The sequence below is a fragment of the Neolamprologus brichardi genome, chromosome 13 (assembly GCF_056152115.1).
Source record: "Neolamprologus brichardi isolate AB-2024 chromosome 13, ASM5615211v1, whole genome shotgun sequence".
NCBI lineage: Eukaryota > Metazoa > Chordata > Actinopteri > Cichliformes > Cichlidae > Neolamprologus > Neolamprologus brichardi.
Genome location: NC_142116.1, coordinates 820,001 through 834,699, shown reverse-complemented (window position 1 = coordinate 834,699; position 14,699 = coordinate 820,001). Strand labels below are relative to the sequence as shown.

Sequence of the window (14,699 nt, the reverse complement as noted above, 5' to 3'; positions counted from 1 at the left end):
GTAGAGAGGCAAGGCACTACTGGGATTCGAACCCAGGACCTCCTTTTTACGACACAGGCGCTTTGGCCAGCTAAGCCACAGCGCCTTGAGCTGTGTGTCTCTGGCTACTGTCCAACAGCTGGTGGGGAAAAGTGCGACAAACCGATTCAAACCTGTGACTGCAGAGGTTACTTGGTTTTTCCCCTCACTGCAGGAGGCACTGTAGCTTAGCCGGTCAAAGCACCTGTCTTGTAAACAGGAGATCCTGGGTTCAAATTCCATTAGTGCCTGTTGAGCTATTTCAAAATAAGTCATTTTGTGTAAGCAACTTTTCCTCAATGTAAAAATAAAAGAAAGAAAGCTGTTGAATCTCAGGTATTACCGGCTTGCGTGACAACAGGAGGCGCTGTGGCTTAGCTGGTCAAAGTGCCTGTCTAGTAAACAGGAGATCCTGGGTTCAAATCCCAGCAGTGCCTTCCTCTTACCATTTGAAACCATCTTCTTCACAGTGTTGATTGCATTCTTAATCTTGGAGTTGGGAAATCTTTCAAAGTCTTTGTATGTCCTCAGTTATCCACCTCACGGTACTCTTGAGAGCTTTAAAAACTTCTTTTCACCTGATCCAAGAAGCTTCTTCAGTTCTGGAACAAATGCTGGAGGGTCCCAGGCATTAAACCGCTAGTGGAGCTTCTGAGGGTTGTTCACCCAATATTGATGTCTTGGGCATTATCTAAAATGTCATTGTGTCCTCTTCTTGGAGACGAAGGAGAGAAAGCATAACTTCCAATGCTTCCCGCCATCAGCACTCATTAATGAACTATAATGGCATTGGTAGGGAGGTAAGGCACTGCTGGGATTTGAACCCAGGATCTCCTGTTTACGAGACAGGCGCTTTGGCCAGCTAAGCCACAGCGCCTTGAGCTGTGTACCTCTGGCTACTGTCCAACAGCTGGTGGGGAAATATGCGACAAACCGATTCAAACCTGTGACTGCAGAGGTTACTTGGTTTGTCCCTTCCCTGAAGGAGGCACTGTAGCTTAGCCGGTCAAAGCACCTGTCTTGTAAACAGGAGATCCTGGGTTCAAATCCCAGCAGTGCCTGTTGAGCTATTTCAAAATAAGTAATTTTGTGTAGGCAACTTTTCCTCAATGTAAAAATAAAAGAAAGTAAGCTGTTGAATCTCAGGTATTACCGGTTTGCCTGACAGCAGGAGGCGCTGTGGCTTAGCTGGTCAAAGTGCCTGTCTAGTAAACAGGAGATCCTGGGTTCAAATCCCAGCAGTGCCTTCCTATTACCATTTGAAACCATCTTCTTCACAGTGTTGATTGCATTCTTAATCTTGGTGTTGGGAAATCTTCCACAGTCTTTGTATGTCCTCAGTTATCCACCTCACGGTACTCTTGAGAGCTTTAAAAACTTCTTTTCACCCGATCCAAGAAGCTTCTTCAGTTCTGGAACAAATGCTGGAGGGTCCCAGGCATTAAACCGCTAGTGGAGCTTCTGAGGGTTGTTCAACAAATATTGATGTCTTGTGCATGTCTAAAACTTCATCGTGTCCTCTTCTTGGAAAAAAAGGAGAGAAAGCATAACACGCAATGGTTCCCGCCATCAGCACTCATTAATGAAATGTAATGGCATTGGTAGGGAGGCAAGGCACTGCTGGGATTTTAACCGAGGACCTCCGGTTTGCGAGACAGGCGCTTTGGCCAGCTAAGCCACAGCGCCTTGAGCTGTGTGACTCTGGCTACTGTCCAACAGCTGGTGGGGAAAAATGTGACAAACCGATTCAAACCTGTGTCTGCAGAGGTTACTTGGTTTTTCCCTTCCCGGAAGGAGGCACTGTAGCTTAGCCGGTCAAAGCACTTGTCTTGTAAGCAGGAGATCCTGCGTTCAAATCCCAGCAGTGCCTGTTGAGCTATTTCAAAATAAGGAATTTTGTGTAGGCAACTTTTCCTCAATGTAAAAATAAAAGAAAGTAAGCTGTTGAATCTCAGGTATTACCGGCCTGCCTGACAGCAGGAGGCGCTGTGGCGTAGCTGGTCAAAGTGTCTGTCTAGTAAACAGGAGATCCTGGGTTCAAATCCCAGCAGTGCCTTCCTGTTACCATTTGAAACCATCTTCTTCACAGTGTTGATTGCATTCTTAATCTTGGACTTGGGAAATCTTTCAAAGTCTTTGTATGTCCTCAGTTATCCACCTCACGGTACTCTTGAGAGCTTTAAAAACTTCTTTTCACCCGATCCAAGAAGCTTCTTCAGTTCTGGAACAAATGCTGGAGGGTCCCAGGCATTAAACCGCTAGTGGAGCTTCTGAGGGTTGTTCACCCAATATTGATGTCTTGGGCATGTCTAAATCTTCATCGTGTCCTCTTCTTGGAAAAAAAGGAGAGAAAGCATAACTCGCAATGGTTCCCGCCATCAGCACTCATTAATGAACTGTAATGGCATTGGTAGGGAGGCAAGGCACTGCTGGGATTTTAACCGAGGACCTCCTCTTTACGAGACAGGCGCTTTGGCCAGCTAAGCCACAGCGCCTTGAGCTGTGTGCCTCTGGCTACTGTCCAATAGCTGGTGGGGAAAAATGCGACAAACCGATTCAAACCTGTGACTGCAGAAGTTACTTGGTTTGTCCCTTCCCTGAAGGAGTCACTGTAGCTTAGCCGGTCAAAGCACCTGTCTAGTAAACAGGAGATCCTGGGTTGAAATCCCAGCAGTGCCTGTTGAGCTATTTCAAAATAAGGAATTTTGTGTAGGCAACTTTTCCTCAATGTCAAAATAAAAGAAAGTAAGCTGTTGAATCTCAGGTATTACCGGTTTGCGTGACAGCAGGAGGCGCTGTGGCTTAGCTGGTCAAAGTGCCTGTCTAGTAAACAGGAGATCCTGGGTTCAAATCCCAGCAGTGCCTTCCTGTTACCATTTGAAACCATCTTCTTCACAGTGTTGATTGCATTCTTAATCTTGGTGTTGGGAAATCTTTCACAGTCTTTGTATGTCCTCAGTTATCCACCTCACGGTACTCTTTAGAGCTTTAAAAACTTCTTTTCACCCGATCCAAGAAGCTTCTTCAGTTCTGGAACAAATGCTGGAGGGTCCCAGGCATTAAACCGCTAGTGGAGCTTCTGAGGGTTGTTCAACAAATATTGATGTCTTGTGCATGTCTAAAACTTCATTGTGTCCTCTTCTTGGAGACGAAGGAGAGAAAGCATAACTTCCAATGCTTCCCGCCATCAGCACTCATTAATGAACTGTAATGGCATTGGTAGAGAGGCAAGGCACTACTGGGATTCGAACCCAGGACCTCCTTTTTACGACACAGGCGCTTTGGCCAGCTAAGCCACAGCGCCTTGAGCTGTGTGTCTCTGGCTACTGTCCAACAGCTGGTGGGGAAAAGTGCGACAAACCGATTCAAACCTGTGACTGCAGAGGTTACTTGGTTTTTCCCCTCACTGCAGGAGGCACTGTAGCTTAGCCGGTCAAAGCACCTGTCTTGTAAACAGGAGATCCTGGGTTCAAATTCCATCAGTGCCTGTTGAGCTATTTCAAAATAAGTCATTTTGTGTAAGCAACTTTTCCTCAATGTAAAAATAAAAGAAAGAAAGCTGTTGAATCTCAGGTATTACCGGTTTGCGTGACAACAGGAGGCGCTGTGGCTTAGCTGGTCAAAGTGCCTGTCTAGTAAACAGGAGATCCTGGGTTCAAATCCCAGCAGTGCCTTCCTCTTACCATTTGAAACCATCTTCTTCACAGTGTTGATTGCATTCTTAATCTTGGAGTTGGGAAATCTTTCAAAGTCTTTGTATGTCCTCAGTTATCCACCTCACGGTACTCTTGAGAGCTTTAAAAACTTCTTTTCACCTGATCCAAGAAGCTTCTTCAGTTCTGGAACAAATGCTGGAGGGTCCCAGGCATTAAACCGCTAGTGGAGCTTCTGAGGGTTGTTCACCCAATATTGATGTCTTGGGCATTATCTAAAATGTCATTGTGTCCTCTTCTTGGAGACGAAGGAGAGAAAGCATAACTTCCAATGCTTCCCGCCATCAGCACTCATTAATGAACTATAATGGCATTGGTAGGGAGGCAAGGCACTGCTGGGATTTTAACCGAGGACCTCCGGTTTGCGAGACAGGCGCTTTGGCCAGCTAAGCCACAGCGCCTTGAGCTGTGTGACTCTGGCTACTGTCCAACAGCTGGTGGGGAAAAATGTGACAAACCGATTCAAACCTGTGACTGCAGAGGTTACTTGGTTTGTCCCTTGCTGGAAGGAGGCACTGTAGCTTAGCCGGTCAAAGCACCTGTCTTGTAAACAGGAGATCCTGGGTTCAAATCCCAGCAGTGCCTGTTGAGCTATTTCAAAATAAGTAATTTTGTGTATGCAACTTTTCCTCAATGTCAAAATAAAAGAAAGTAAGCTGTTGAATCTGAAGTTTGGAGGCACTAAAGATTTAGCAAAGGACACCCCAGCAGCTGTGCACCACATGCAGATAAAAAAAATTCAGAACTGAAAGTGTACTAAAACATGACACTGCCGAACTGTAACAACAGACATAAATGGACCAGTATAGAAACTGGGTGAGGCAGGGTTATCCCCAAAATTCCCAAAAGTACTGTCAAGATTCTGCAAATCATTCGAGTTACTGGTAAGAGAAGGTAAGACTGTTAGGTGTTGTGTTAAAATAAATGCCGAAGAGTTCTCTATTAAAAACAGCATAAGGAGGTGTTCTAGTGTTCTTGTTTCCTCTTATGTTATGGAAAAGTGTATAGGCAGCAGGATTTTGAGTCAGGTCTCGGTTTTTCTTGATGATGTCACTCCTTTCTCAGCTACACTTGAGAACCATGAAGAACGATCGCTGAAGGTCCTCCATAGGATGAAAGAATTTACTTTAAAGCTGACGCCAGAGAAATGTCAGTTCTTCAGGACATCTGTCCAATATCTCGGCCATGTTGTATCATCAGAAGGGATCAAAACAGATCCAGCTGCTCTCACTACCTGGCCAAGACCAGCTAACATCAAGTAGCTTAAGTCTTTACTTGGGTTCACTGGATATTACAGGAGGTTTATAAAAGACTATTCCAAGCTTGCAATACCCCTTAATCACTTAAGTGCTGGTTGCCTCCCACTGAAGAGAAAATCCAGTCTGTCTGGCAGAAACCACAAGGTTTCTACCAGTGCGGATCTCAAAAAGCCTTTTCACGAAAAATGGACCCCAACCGCTGAAGATACTTTTAAGAAATTGATTCTCAAGCTCACAACAGCCCGCAAAGCCATACAAAATTACTATTAGAGCTGGCCTGCCAGTATTATACAGTGCATGTACTGCTAATACTACAATTCCCAGAATGCTCTTTTGGTGTTTTGGCACGTCATTCATGACAGGACCCATTAGCACCCTCTCCTCTGTTGACCATAGTCATAGCAAACATGCAAATACTGCCATGCTACCTATCCCAAAATGGCAAAAAGAAAGGCAGAAAACAGGAGCTTTCTGGACAGGTGGGAGAATATGATGAAAATTTGATAAATGATAAAATGATAAAATTTAATTCAGAAGGCTGCAAATACATTTTTTATTTAAGAAATGAATTCCACTGATGTGTTATTTAATTGGAATTTTGATTTTGCATGTGTGCAATATTAAGTTATATATTTTTTGAGTTTTGAATTTTGGCCCACTGTGTATTTGAGTTTGACACCCCTGTCCTATATCAACTCAGGGAGGTATTTTCCAGGGGGGTTAGGGGAGTTATGACCCCCCAATCATCAGACCCAACCAATATAACCCCCTCTATAAAATTATGAATTATCTTGCATAAATAGTCTGTTGATTTTCTTTACTCATTTCAGGTATTACTAGCAAAATAGTTGCATATTTAATCATCTGGGAATTTACCCAGATTTATTTATTTATTTAGACAGAAATCAATGTTCAGCACAAAGTTACGCTGATGAATCAACGGAATGTTTCATTCACTCAGATTTCAAACCAGAAACTCATCAGAAGGGAATTTGCTGACCGGAAAGATCAGCAGTTTTGTGCCGAGAGTCGCCCCCTGCTGGACGGCAGATAGAAGGCAGCTCTCATTTTTAGAGACCGTTACGATCTGCAGCCCAACAGCAGAACAACATGCATATCCAAAATAACTCGCGATGGTACTTTGTTTTTTTATTAACAATTAAAAAGGTGATTATGTTTTATACAGAATTTAAATTCTCAAATGAAGCACATCTTTGACTTTGATGAGGTAATTAATTACTTAATTACTTACTTTTTTAAAAAAAGACGATACACAACCTGAATATGTAATACAGTAACAGACCTTTCAGCCCAATTATAGTTTTTCTGCATAATCCATATAAAATTGAGTCAAATGGAAGAAATCCCTTTTTAAAAAAATCTTTTATTAGTTTTAATCTTTTAACTTTATGCACATTGCGTCAAACAAAAATTTAATTATATGCAAGAGTCTTTGACTTGAAGAAATGTGTTTAACATTTAAACCTATTTTCTGCATATTCCAGCATATCCCTTGCATTACTCGTTACTTGAAAAAAGTAATCAGATTACAGTAAAGCGTTACTTGTAACTGCCCATCTCTGGGCATCTCTAGGCAGGAGCTAGGGGTCAGGATTAGCTCAGCTGCTGCGCAACTTCAGTCTTCTCTGCTCACAGTTCATTTTCAGCAGGTTAAAGTGTGTGAACGTGACGACACCAGAAGTCTGAGCAGCTGCAGAGCAGAAACAGCTCTGAGAGTGTGAGAGTGTGCATCGCTAATGGGTGTGTGAGTATTGTTGCATTGTTGTGTAAAATTAGCAACTGAATAAAGGTTATGTACAAACGCTCCGTTCCCAGGAATGCTTTCACACGCTCTGTGTGTGTGTGCATGTGTGTGTGTGTCTGTGTGTGTGTGTGCATGTGTGTGTATGCGTGTCTGTGTGTGTGTGTGTGTTGTCTCACTGTGGGAAATAGCTCTAAACTGTTGGCTCAGATTTGGTTTTCTTATATATCTGGATACATTTAGGACATAAACAGAGTTCTTAAATATCATAATGTATCAATATTATAACAGGTGTTCGATTTGATCTTTTCTCGACTACAGCAAAATGAAACACAACATTCTCAATCGAGTCAAGAATTTAAAAAAGGGAAAAATATGTTAAATCCGATGTTGATGGAGATCCTCATGAACATCTGTCCTTCTCAGGTGTGAGCAGCTGTGACCCTGCAGGTAATGTCACTCTGTCAGCTACAATAACTATATATAGCTTTCCTCCACATCCCAGTATCTCCCCGCAGCTGCGGAGTGCGATGGCAAGTAAGTAAGTGAATTTTATTTATATAGCACCTTTCAAGATAAAAATCACAAAGTGCTTCACAGAAGCAGAAACGGACATACAACCTCGAAAAAACAAAATCAACCAAAAGCAAGTTTAAACAGATGACCTGTATTTGTATAGCGCTTTACTAGATACGTTTTTAACTGCTTTTTAAAAGACATGACTGAGTCCACTGATCTCAAACTCAAAGGGAGCGAGTTCCAGAGTCTGGGAGCCGCTGACGCTCTGTCACCTTTTGTTTTTAACCTTGTATGCTGGACAACCAGCAAGCCCTGGTCACAAGACCTCAGGGACCTGCTGGGGCGATAAGGAAGAAGAAGATCACTGATGTAAGTTGGAGCTACACCGTGCAGGGCCCTATAGGTCATGATTATAATCTTAAAATGGACCCTGAACTTGACAGGGAGCCAATGCAGCTGAATCAGCAGGGGAGTATTTGTGATGCTTTGTCAGAAGCCTGGCAGCAGCGTTCTGAACACCCTGCAGTCGTTCCAGGGAGGCGTTACTTAAGCAAGTAAACAAGGAATTACAATAGTCTCTACAATACAATAGATGAAACAAAAGCATGAATAATCATTTCCAATTCGGCGCCTGACACAATGGGACTCAGCTTAGCGATATTTCTTAAATGGTAAAAACAAGAGTGAACCAAAGATGTAACGTGTGTGTCCAGCGTCAGAGCTGGATCAAGTGTAACACCAAGGATCCTGATGGAGGGTTTAATATAGGAAGCAAGAGGGCCTAGATTTTTAACCACGAGTGGAGCAAATTTCTCAGGAGCAAAGACAATGACTTCAGTTTTCTCAGCATTTAGTTAAACATAATTATCAGCCAGCCGATCTCTAATGGAATCAAAGCAGGACTGCAAGATCTGAAGCTTAGAAACATCAGGTGGCCTAAAAGAGATATATAGCTGAATATTATCTGCGGAACAATAATACAAAATATCCGTAAAAGAGCCAAGAAGTTGCAGAAGAGGGAGTACGTACAACAGAAACAGTAACAGTCCCAAGACAGAGCCCTGTGGCACCCCATAGGTGAGAGAGGTGACGAAGGATCTGAACTTAGAGGAAGCCACAGAGAAAGACACATGCTGTGTGAAATGATACTAAGAAAACCTCTGGCAAAGAGGTCAGAGTCATCATCAATGTGTGTGTAAAAATCCCCAATTATTAACAATCTGCACAGCTTCAAGATGGAAGATAAAAAGTCACTGAACTCCTTTAAAATGGACTGTTAGGTCCAGGAGGACGATACGCTACAGCACAGTAACACAGATCTTTGATTCCAATTTTAACCAGCTGTAGTTCAAATTATGAAAATTTTTCAACCATTAATGATAAATAATAACCAAGCCTAACCTGAACTAAAGCTTAAATAGGAATAACACAAAAACTATAATCACAAACCTAACATGAGAATCTCAACAGTACAAAATAAAATTCAAAACGCTGGGTCAGAGACCGAGCCTGTAACAGAAGGCTGCTGTTATCCGCTGTTAGCTGCTGTTCGCTGCTGTTAGCTGGTGTTAAGATAAGATAAGACTTTATTGATCCCACAACGGGGAAATTTTTGTGTTACCTCAGCTCCGGTACAGATATTAGAAGGAAATACAAAAATACAAAACACAACCAATAAAAAAAAAGTAAGATAATACACTATATACAACGGTAGCATACACAGCTTTTAGCTTTTTAGCTAGCTTTTGATAGCTACTGTTAGCCTCGTTTAACTGTTGTTCACTACTATTAGTCTCTGTTAGCGTTGTTTAGCTGCTGCTAGCTGTACTGTTAGTTAAACTGTTCTCAGTGTATTTCTGTCTGCCTGTGAACTAGTGAATACTGTGTGTGTGTGTGTGTGTGTGTGTGTGTGTGTGTGTGTGTGTGTGTGTGTGTGTTGTTATAGCATTATTAGCCACAAAGCTGCTCTAGACTAAGTGTCACGTTATCGGCCAGTTTTAGCTGATGTCAGCTCGTTGACGTTTCAGAAACAGCATCACATCTGTTACCTGTGTTTTTAGAAATATCATTTCAAAATGGACTCATTCTGTAACCTCTGTGTGACCTCTGACCTCCTGAAGGTGATGCTGTTTCTGTCTGTATATGTAGTCTCCACTCTTTCTTGTTTCCATCAGCTGTGGTCCTGAGCTACAGCTCTATCACCGTGGCGACAGAAAGCAGTCTGGTCGCTATGGGAGACCGGGCAGAAATAAGCTGTCGTTAGATGAGTGTGTGTGTGTCTGTGTGTGTGTGTGTGTGTGTGCGTGTGTGTGCGTGTGTGTGTGTGTGTGTGTGTGTGTGTGAAGCACCATGATGTAATTGTTTTTCTGCTGGTTTTAGTTCCTGCTGTAGAGTCTCATCACAGAGAAGCCTGCTGGGAGGAGGAGGAGGAGGAGGAGGAGGAGTGGCACACACTCAGCTTCCTCGTCTCTTTGGGGTTGTTTTTGTTATTGTGCATCTTTCTGGTTTATATCCCAGATTTCTCACTTCTGACTCACAGTGATGCGATCTGGTTAAAGGGGGGGTGTTAGATGGGTCATGTGATCAGGTTTCACGTCTGTGTTTCTTGCTTCTTGCCAGCATTTGATCACAAATATAAAATTAGCAAGAAAATCATAATTACCTGCTTCCTTCATTTGCATATTTCAGTCATTGGTTTCTTCTTCCCATGTGAGAGACAGAGAGAAAGAACAGCAGATCTTTGGTTATTTTCCGTGGTCACCAGGATGTAAAACCTACACGAGTAGAATCAGCAGACCAATCAGCAGACAAACCTGATTACCACCCTATTGGCGAGGACGATCTGAAATCCATCCTGCCTTAAAATGCCAGGAACTTGTTTACTCCATTCAGAGATAGAAGACTCCGCCCACAGCAGAGCCAGCCCAACAACTCCACCTGAGACTGAAAGCCAGAGGACGCTTTCTCACCTGTTTAGTCTGGAGGAATCACACTCAGGTGATACTGGTCTCAGTCCTCATGAACCCCACAGAGCTGAGCAGGCTGGCAGGTGCCAAGTTTGAGCTAAACACCTCCACAAAGCCAGGTGTGTGTTGCATTCTGGGATGCAGCAGGTTACCTAGCTGGGTAGCTAGCAGCTAGCTGTAAGATGAACGTAAACTCTCTGTGTTATCCACTGGGCCAGAGTGCAGCACCTTCTTCCTGTAATTACTTTTGTTGCCCCCACCCATACACATATCTGACCAATGAGCAGACTGAATGCTGTCACATGGTTTATGGCGACACATTTTGGTTCAGTTGCAGTTTTTTCTATGTGAAAGACACGAAACAACGAAAGGTTTCTCTCTGATATTTAACCTTTGTATGTCCGTCTAGCCGATCCGTCCTGGTTCTTGTGATGTTGGTGTTTTTGTAGTTTGGCTGCTGGGTTGGCTCTTTGGTTGCTTCCATCTCCTCCTCTGTCACACCAACCTTTTGCATGTCCTCCTTCCCTACATCCCTGAATCTTCTCTGAGCTCATCCTCCGTCCTGCAGCTGCAGAGTATCCTCTAGCCCAGGGGTAGGCAACTCCAGGCCTCAAGTGCCGGTGTCTTGCAGGTTTTAGACATCACCCTGTGTCAACACACAAGAATCAAAACATTAGTTCATTCCCAGGCCTCTGGAGAACTTCAAGACATGTTGAGGAGGTAATCAGCTGTGTTGGATCAAGGACACATCTAAAACCTGCAGGACACCAGCACTCGAGGCCTGGAGTTGCCTACCCCTGCTCTAGCCCTTCTCTGCACAGGTCCAAATCATCTCACCTGTCCACTCATTGTGGAAACGTAACAGCTGTTTGACATCTGTCCCCCTTTCTCATAGCCTGAGGATGGACCACCATCTGGTACCTAAATGAAACTATAACATTAACTCTAAAACTGTACACATGTCCAGGTGTCATTGCTCTGATGGTGTAAAACAGCTTTGCTTTGCTTTGTTGTTGCTCCTTGGTTTCCTCTCACTGCACGTCTTAATGACGATTTTATTTGTTGTTCACACTACAAATAAAATGTGACCTCAGTTTCTGTCCATTGACTCGCTCCGTCTCCAGTTTCCGCTGCCATGCTTTCTCGTTTGTCTTCTCCGGCGCTGATAATTGGCGTCCGTCTTGTGTCAGTGGCGTAAAAGACGGATTTAATGCGACATGACCATCAAACAGCAGCTTTCTAAAACATCAGATATGTATCGGATTCAGCACCACATACGAAAGTGACCCAGGTTGGATTTGAAAATATCAGATTTGTGCTGTTGAAACTGTCATGATGGGATAGATGGGTCGCAGAGGGTCAAAGAAGTCGGATTTGATGCGCTTTCGCCTGCAGTGTGAACGTTACTCTCAGTGTGGTTTAGAGGAGCTGCGCAGCCACACTTCAGCGAGAGCATCCTGACGGCTGTCCTGATGCTCCAGGATTAGCTGTGACATCTTCAGCAGAAACACTTCACCACAGCAGGCTGAGCCACTTCATCTTTTCATCCATTTTTATTCTTCTTCTCAAATGTTGACGTCACCACCCGTGGGCGCAGCAAGAGGAAGACGAGGATAAGCCAGCAGCATCTGCACGTCAGAGACGAGACAAACAGCAGTGAAACACACACACACACACACACACACACACACACACACACACAATGAGGTGGAAGCCTGAAGAACGTTGACTGGTTTCTAAATTTACTCCCTGTGGTTGTTAATTTGACAGAAACTGGAAACTTTGCCCTCCGACTCTCAGACCAGTTCAGGACCAGTACCAGCGTTCCTCCCTCACTGGAGATCACCAAGACCTGTTCAAAGCTCATCTCCACTATTGCTGCACAAAGCACAGCGGCGTGTTACGGATATGTCACTTTTCTCTAACAGTGCTGTGGAGGAAGTTTAGCTCCGCCCTCGTTCACAGGACTGTTTGGATTCAGACACATTGGAGGGTTTTCCAGCACGGACGCCTGTTTGAGGTCACGCTGAAGCACCTCAGCGATTTAAGTACAGACTTTGACTCGATCAATCAGAGGTGGACTTGCTGCTGTGGTTGGATCATTGTCCTGCTGCCTGAGTGCTCTTGAGCTTCAGAACTCCGAGGGATGGGCGGACATCCTCCTTCAGGGTTTTCTGGTAGAGAGCAGAACTCGTGGCTCCCTCAGTCACAGCAGAGCAGCCCAGACCATCACACCTCCCCCACCGCGTCTGCCTGCTGCTGGGATGTTGAAACGCTGTTAGTCTGACGCAGATGTGACTCAAACCTTCCAGAAAGTTCAGCTTCTGTCTCGTCAGTCCTCAGAATATTTCCCAGAAGTCTCGGAGATCATCCAGATGTTTGTGAGACTTTGTGGTTTAGTTGGTCAGCAGTGGTTTTTTCCTCGGACTCTCCCACAGAGGCCATTTTTGCCCCGCCTCTTTCTTATTGTTGACTCGCGACCTCTGACCTGAACTGAGCCGAGTGAGGCCTGCGGGGCTTTAGATGCTGTTCCTGGTTCTTCTGTGACCTCCTGGATGAGTCGCAGTGTTCCAGGATTTCTCCTTGTGTGGATAATGACTCTCACCATCATCAGATTTTCCAGCTGTTGTTACTGAGTGGAAATGAGCTACCGATCTTAAAATGATGTTTTTAAAGTCGTGTTTTAATCCAGAGTTGTTTAAAATCTGATTCAAGCCCCCACACTTCTGCACCAGCAGGTGGCGCTGAGCACACCTTGTCTAATCATGATTTAAAAGTAGCTTGAGTTTCTTCTTCTGTGGTCCTCCTCTGACATCAGCACTGCATCAGAGCAAACACAGAGGAGAGGAAGCCTTCAGCAGACACAGAATATCAATATCACAGATCAATATGTGTGACCGATGACTCCAGTGCAGCCGGATGTTACTGCAGCAGGGAGGCTCACCTGTCGCTCCAGAGGGATGCTGTCCCTTTAAGAGATCCAGGAAGTGCATGGGTGCCGGGGGAGGAGGTGTGTGGAGGCAGAGGGAGGTGGTGCTTTTGAGGAAACAGGTGTGTGTGCTGACAGGGATGATGTCATTCTCTGGCTGAGTCACCTGGGAGACGGCTGCTGAGCGTGGAGGGAGACAAAGGAGGAGGTGAAGAGCTGCGACCATCGCTCCTGTTTGTCCCCCTGAGGAGGTGTGAGGAAGGAGACCAGCCGAGAAGCAGGAGGAGGAGGAGAGCATCTGAATGCTGCTGTGTTAAGGTGAGAGACTGAATGAGACACCCTGATCACACCAAACTCCATTCAAATTTCACCTGATTTAACTTTAAAGCTTCACTGTGGAACTCCAGCTTAGTCCTGAGCTCCTTTGGTGTTTTGCATGCTTCAGCTCACTATCTGCTAACACATCTGTCCCCCCCCCACGCCCCCCCCCCCCCCCCCCCCATCCCCATGAACAGGGTTTACAGCCAAACTACAGTCAGGTTTATGTAGCTGTAGTTCTTCAGTTTACAGGGTGACGGACGGCCATCAGGTGTAATCAGAGTGTCATGTGGAGAAGAGCACGCCAAATTGTGTAATTACACAGTTTGTCCAACGTTGTGGCACCGAGCTCGTTATTGATCATCCTCTCAGCACTGAGAGGAGCAGCAGAGAAGTTCCTCCAAATGGAGTTAGACTAGTTTGTGTTGCTGAAAATGTAATAATCAGCTTTTTAAACTGAACGGAGCCTTTACGGTAATCCGTCTGTCACAAAGCATCATCTCACTGCATTGTTAGGGTCTCAAAGACATTTCAGCTCTTAAAAGAATCACATGACAGGGTTGAGCCGTGACTCTCGGGACCATCCCCAGGCTGAGAACCCACCACAGGTTAAATACCCGTTTCTTTTATGAATTTGCAGGAGTGTCGTCCATCACTTTAGTATTATTTTGCATCCCTGTTTTAACCACTTTTGAGGAACAATATATTTATACAAGAATCCATTTGAAACGTGAGACGACTTTATGGATATCCAAATCACTTCGGTCTTTCCTTCCCTGAGGACTAGCCTGATGATGATTGGTTTGTAAGAACAGCAAATTCTGAATATTTGTTGGGTCCAAGTGCATCATCTCTAAGAATCGCACTGCTTTAATCATGCAGTTCATATTAACGGCATGCTTCTGGCCTTCAAATTTCTGCAACTTTTCGTCGGTTCGGTCATCACTTTAGCTTCAGCTTCCTGCTGCAGGTGGGCTCGCCGCTGTCTACCTGTGAGCGATCGCTGCTACAGGTGTCAGTGTGTGGCAGAAACACCTGAGAGCAAACAGGCGACTAACAGTCTGTCAACACAAAGTACTCGATGACGCACAGTTGCCCCTGGCTGTGTGTCCTTGTCACCATCGTATGATTGTGAGAGCAAACAGTAGCGATGCAGAGCAGCGGAGGCTGAGGTCATGCAGGAAGTAGTCATAGTGAAATGAAAACAAGGTGATA

The 14,699-nt window shown here is 44.6% G+C and overlaps 1 protein-coding gene and 14 non-coding genes across 15 annotated transcripts in view; 12 read left to right on the top strand and 3 right to left on the bottom strand.

Moving 5' to 3' along the window:
* Positions 1-11: 11 nt before the first annotated feature.
* trnat-cgu (transfer RNA threonine (anticodon CGU)) lies at positions 12-85 on the bottom strand. Its single transcript has one exon. It is a non-coding gene; the product is annotated as a tRNA-Thr (tRNA).
* Positions 86-195: 110 nt separating this feature from the next.
* trnat-ugu (transfer RNA threonine (anticodon UGU)) lies at positions 196-269 on the top strand. Its single transcript has one exon. It is a non-coding gene; the product is annotated as a tRNA-Thr (tRNA).
* A 112-nt stretch (positions 270-381) lies between these two features.
* Positions 382-455, top strand: trnat-agu (transfer RNA threonine (anticodon AGU)). Its single transcript has one exon. It is a non-coding gene; the product is annotated as a tRNA-Thr (tRNA).
* A 366-nt stretch (positions 456-821) lies between these two features.
* Positions 822-895, bottom strand: trnat-cgu (transfer RNA threonine (anticodon CGU)). The gene has a single exon. It is a non-coding gene; the product is annotated as a tRNA-Thr (tRNA).
* A 110-nt stretch (positions 896-1,005) lies between these two features.
* Positions 1,006-1,079, top strand: trnat-ugu (transfer RNA threonine (anticodon UGU)). The gene has a single exon. It is a non-coding gene; the product is annotated as a tRNA-Thr (tRNA).
* A 112-nt stretch (positions 1,080-1,191) lies between these two features.
* trnat-agu (transfer RNA threonine (anticodon AGU)) lies at positions 1,192-1,265 on the top strand. Its single transcript has one exon. It is a non-coding gene; the product is annotated as a tRNA-Thr (tRNA).
* Positions 1,266-1,814: 549 nt separating this feature from the next.
* Positions 1,815-1,888, top strand: trnat-ugu (transfer RNA threonine (anticodon UGU)). Its single transcript has one exon. It is a non-coding gene; the product is annotated as a tRNA-Thr (tRNA).
* A 112-nt stretch (positions 1,889-2,000) lies between these two features.
* On the top strand, positions 2,001-2,074 carry trnat-agu (transfer RNA threonine (anticodon AGU)). Its single transcript has one exon. It is a non-coding gene; the product is annotated as a tRNA-Thr (tRNA).
* Positions 2,075-2,623: 549 nt separating this feature from the next.
* Positions 2,624-2,697, top strand: trnat-agu (transfer RNA threonine (anticodon AGU)). The gene has a single exon. It is a non-coding gene; the product is annotated as a tRNA-Thr (tRNA).
* Positions 2,698-2,809: 112 nt separating this feature from the next.
* Positions 2,810-2,883, top strand: trnat-agu (transfer RNA threonine (anticodon AGU)). Its single transcript has one exon. It is a non-coding gene; the product is annotated as a tRNA-Thr (tRNA).
* Positions 2,884-3,248: 365 nt separating this feature from the next.
* Positions 3,249-3,322, bottom strand: trnat-cgu (transfer RNA threonine (anticodon CGU)). Its single transcript has one exon. It is a non-coding gene; the product is annotated as a tRNA-Thr (tRNA).
* Positions 3,323-3,432: 110 nt separating this feature from the next.
* Positions 3,433-3,506, top strand: trnat-ugu (transfer RNA threonine (anticodon UGU)). Its single transcript has one exon. It is a non-coding gene; the product is annotated as a tRNA-Thr (tRNA).
* Positions 3,507-3,618: 112 nt separating this feature from the next.
* Positions 3,619-3,692, top strand: trnat-agu (transfer RNA threonine (anticodon AGU)). The gene has a single exon. It is a non-coding gene; the product is annotated as a tRNA-Thr (tRNA).
* Positions 3,693-4,242: 550 nt separating this feature from the next.
* trnat-ugu (transfer RNA threonine (anticodon UGU)) lies at positions 4,243-4,316 on the top strand. Its single transcript has one exon. It is a non-coding gene; the product is annotated as a tRNA-Thr (tRNA).
* An 8,963-nt stretch (positions 4,317-13,279) lies between these two features.
* The window catches only part of usp54a (ubiquitin specific peptidase 54a), a 49,760-nt gene continuing 48,340 nt past the window's right edge, over positions 13,280-14,699 (top strand). The window contains exon 1 of the mRNA XM_087849919.1: positions 13,280-13,484. The gene's annotated coding sequence lies outside the window, so the exon portion shown is untranslated. The remainder of the gene's footprint in view (positions 13,485-14,699) is intronic.